The following is a 5,114-nucleotide window of genomic DNA, read 5'->3' on the forward strand; positions in this document are numbered from 1 at the left end:
TGAAAATGCATGAACCACATACCGACCGAACCGGCACGATCTCAGGAAGTCAAATATGTAATCGATTTCGTCCATAAATTACTACACAGAGCGAATCGAACAAAGGAAATCAACGCATCTAAACTTAAATTGACAATAACTCATGCAATCTTCCATGAAATTACAATCTATAAATTGATACGCAATCTACAATAAGTGTTCTACAATATCCCTATCACAATTTGACAAATGATGATGAGCGAAACTTGACCTTCTTGAGTGCAGTACCGGCGCCGTTGCGATTTCGAGCTCGAGATGCGGAAACAGACGTTGAATACGGTTGTAGAAGATGAATGATGATCGGAACGCAGCTCGGTAGTGTTCGAATCCGCCGATTTTATCAACTGTTATGGAAGAAAGCAGGTTTCGCCACGGTTGCGATTTCTTGATGCTCTTCCCACGAATTGATGGAACAGGAGTATGATTCCACCTGCAAAAAACAATCTACACCAGAAACTACAGAAGAAATGAGGAATTCTTGATGAATTCTCAAAAATTGTGAAGAAAAATTTGTGAGGTTTTTGAGAGAATTTGCTTTTTGAGAGCTTTTTCTGTTAGATTGAAATTGAGATTGTGAAGGAAAAATGATTAGTTGTGATTAGTCTTCAAATTCTGTTAGAGATTAATATTATATACCAAGCACTTAAACCATTCCTTAATGATGATTAAGCAAAAAATGGTGATTAGTGCAAATGAGCTTATGTCATGCATTTGGAATTTTGGCTCTTGATCATTAGAAGCTTCTTAACAGCAAATTAACACTTTGAGCAAACCACAAATATCATTTGGGAGCTGTTGGTATAGGCCTTATTTTCAAATTCCCAATATTTTCCAATTTCACCATGTGATGGCTTATGTGTCCATTTTTTCCAATTCATTTTCAAACCCAATTCTCAAACCACAAGGCCTAGGCATGTTGTGAATATTCCAACAAATTTCAAATGCCATTTGTGAGGTGTTGCAAAAATCCCCTCTCAAAAATTCCAATTATTTCACAAGTTGGACGATTTTGCCCCTGGTTCAATTAACAGTCCAGTTGAAAAGTGACTTTTTGCATTGGCCATTTTTGGAAAAATCCAATGATGCACCCTTGAAGTACATGTCAAATGGAGTTTGTGCATATAAAGAACTTGCAATTTGGACAAAGTATGTGGTAGTTATGGCCTCCTGATTACGGGTCTTTTCTGAAATTCACTGAGCCATATCTTGCAAACCGTACATTGGATTTTCAAGTTCTTGGACTTTTTGGAAAGGTGAGAGCAAGATCTACAACTGTCATGTTGAACAATTTTTCATTTGAAGCTTCCTTGGACTTCTGTTTTTGAGGTCAAAACTTTCCATTTTTGGAAACTTCAGTTACAGGTCACCTGCTATTTTTGGCAGTTTTTGTCCTGACTTCAATTCCTTCAACCTTGGTCTTTGATATGCCAAATGAGACTTATATGGACATGAATGAGGCCTTTCAAACCATTTCCCACCTTCCAATCCATAAAATCAGGCACAGTTGACCACAGTTGACTTTCTAAGGTTTCTGGTTGACTGAACAATGACTGGTGACTCCTGAGCATCCAATCTTTGGCCAAACCACTTCAAAATGATCCTTGGACCATATGAGCTTGAGAAATCAACCCTAGGGCCTTGTCTCAATGAAAATGGCACTTGCTTGTTTGACTGACTGATTCTCCTGATCAGTTGACCTGATTCATCAACTGAGCTTGCACTTGGGCAAATGGACAATGCAATGTTATGCAGTGGACATTGTTAATGCTATGACCTAATATGAAATGAATGTACAAAATGGTAGGGTGCAAATTTGAGGTGCTACAGCTGCCCCTATTCAATCAACTGGGAACCCGAATGGATGAGAGCAACGGCTGTCAGACTTTCAGGGTAAACAGGGATTGAATACGAAGAACCGTAGAAATTTGCACACTGCTGGGAAATGTCTTTCTTGTTTTTGTTGTTTTTTCTTTCTTTTCAGGGTAAAGCACATCCAGACATCGACACACGATGAATGGGAACAGAAATCATCTCAACTAGATGCCAACGGACAACTAGGAAACACTCAACGTTTACCAAGACCAACGGAGAGGTAAATCAACTCTACTGGGGATAACCAGGAAAGGATGCAACCATACGTCAGCGGACGCAATGGGAAAAACTCAGCGTTTACCAAAACCAACGGAGAGGTAACCAAACATCATCGGATGAATGGGAAGAGAGATACAACCATACGTCAGCGGACGAAATGAGGAAAAACTCAACGTTTACCAAGACCAACGGAGAGGTAACCAATCATTAATGAATGAATGGAAAGAGAGATACAACCATACGTCAGCGGACATAATGGGGAAAAACTCAGCGTTTACCAAGACCAACGGAGAGGTAACCAGACATCATAGGATGAATGGGAAGACTCGACCAGACGTCATAGGACGAAAGGGAGAAGCTCGACGTTTATCGACACCAACGGAGAGGAGAAAACTCAGCCAAGACGTCATAGGACGAAAGGGAGACTCAACGTTTATCGACACCAACGGAGAAGGAGGAACCTCAGCCAGACGTCATAGGACGAAAGGGAGAAGGAGAAAGCCACTTCACGAGGGAAAGGCACCACAACCGGAAACCGAATAGGACGTCTACTGGGAATTCTGGTTGGGAAGTCAACCAGACATTAATGAATGAACTGGGAATAGGGTATACAATCAGACGTTCGCGGACGAATGAGAAAAACACAACGTTTATCGAAACCAACGGGGAGGTAGATCCACTTGGGGAAGGGTACAACTATACGCCATAGGACGAATAGGAAAAACTCGACGTTTATCGACACCAACGGAGAGGAGTAATACTCTGAGGGGAATCACCCGGCATTACCAAATGATTTGCGGGGAATAAGCAACTAGACGTCAGCGGACGGCTAGGAAAAACTCGACGTTTATCGACACCAACGGAGAGGAGGATTCTTCTGGGGACGACCCTGTGGGGAAAGATATCAACTATACGCCATCGGACGCATATGAAAAACTCGACGTTTATCGACACCAACGGAGAGGAGTAAACTTTTCTAGGGAGAGCGAACACAACCAAATCATCAACGGATAATTGGGAAAAACTCGACGTTTATCGACACCAACGGAGAGGAGGAAACTCTTCTAGGGAGAGCGAACACAACCAAATCATCAACGGATAATTGGGAAAAACTCGACGTTTATCGACACCAACGGAGAGGAGTAGCTCACTAGGGAAGGGACAACGTTACGAACATCGAAAGATGATGTTTACAGACACCAAAGAATACCAGACACTACGCATGACTGGGAAAGCACCGAAAGATGGTGTTTACCGACACCAAAGAAACAACACACGCGGGTGCTGACAGGATACTGACATCTACAAGATGACAGGGCAAGGCCACATACTGGCAGGGGGTCTCACTGGGGAGAAACATGCTTTCTTTTCACCAACGGATGAGGAAATAAACCTCTGTGGGGATCATTAATCCTGAATGCTGTCAGGAGCAACTGTAGCAAACGTGCTGTACAAGTTAAACGAACATCCGCCTCTGCCGGGGATACGGTCTGACAGGTTTCGGAACACATGAATGCATATGTTTGAATTTTTCTATGGCGTAATGCTCCACATTGAATGGAAATGCTACGCGTCTTGAGGATGCAATGATTACTACATGCAAAATGCAAATGCACCCTGGCTACGGAGCCAAAAGATCGGGTACTCCAACTCTGCGGGGATATTCTGGCTGAGGAATACTCTGCGGGGAGAGCCTTCATCTGGGAATGCTTTGCGGAGAAAGCACCGACTTCTCACTCATGCTGGAGAAACAAAACTGTTGCCGGGAACGGGATAGACCTCGCTGGGGACATCCTTCGCAGGATCCAATCCACTCGGGGACTCCGCTTGGGAAGCACTCAATACTCCGCTGGGGAAGTAGACACTAAGCAGCTCTTCAGGGATGATACTCATTGAGGAGTAACAAGATCACTTTACCAGAGATTGATAAAGCGACTTCACTGGGGAAGATTCCACCAAACCTTAGGTAGAACAGCTCTGCTTCGGGGAATAACCACTATTCCCCTGGGGACGATCCACCCAATCCACAGGTAGACTAAGCTCAGTTGGGGATGCAACCATCAATCTGTTACGGAAGCCCGTCCAATCCACAGGTAGGATGAACTCTGCCGGAGAAATATTTCATTGAAACCCGCTCCGCTCGGGGAACTTGCTGAAGAACGAACCCACACCACTCTGCTGAGGAGAACAACTCTGGTGGGGATGATAGCACATCATATCATACTGGAAACAGACCTTCACAACCCTGCTGGGGAGAAGCACTCACGGCCGTGCTGGGGATAACGTATCACAAACCCAACTGCTGGGGAACAACATTCTCATGACAAACTCCGTCGGGGGAATTCCTGGGGAAACGTCCGCCAGGCACTCAGCGGGGATCTTAGCTGGGGAACCTGCCAACACAAGCCTGCTAGAGGTAGGCAATCCTTAGATCTGCTGGGGAAAGAAGATACCATCCACAGACACCTCTGCAGGGGAATACAACTCTGACAGATATCAAACTTGCTCCGAGAAGAACTTGCTGGGGAAAAGCTTACAGATGTCGACCTGCAATACAGCACAACACAATGCCCCAAGGGCACATGGACAAGATATGCCCAAGTGTCCTCAACATTCAAAATGATTTTCAAACGTTTTATCCTTCTGCAAGTTATTGTTAAGCCTTCATGTTTTATTATATGCAATGTTTATCAAAAATTCGGACGTTTTTGCAAACAAAACAGTAAAAATAAAAACAAGAGAGCTATTTATCTGAATAACGACTTTTATTGATGAAAAATGTGCCCGAAAAGGCGAATACATTGGGAAGCAATCCCTAGAAAGAGGTAATTGCGCACAAAAGGAAAATAAACTATCCTAATGGCAATGTGAATACGGCATCCACTATTTCCCAATTCTGTTATAACTCACAGATCATCAGTTTTCCTCCCAACTCCTTGCTTTCTGAGAAGAATGACTGGACCGATCACATCTTTCGAGATGGC

The sequence above is a fragment of the Lathyrus oleraceus genome, chromosome 1 (assembly GCF_024323335.1).
Source record: "Lathyrus oleraceus cultivar Zhongwan6 chromosome 1, CAAS_Psat_ZW6_1.0, whole genome shotgun sequence".
Taxonomy (NCBI): Eukaryota; Viridiplantae; Streptophyta; class Magnoliopsida; order Fabales; family Fabaceae; genus Lathyrus; species Lathyrus oleraceus.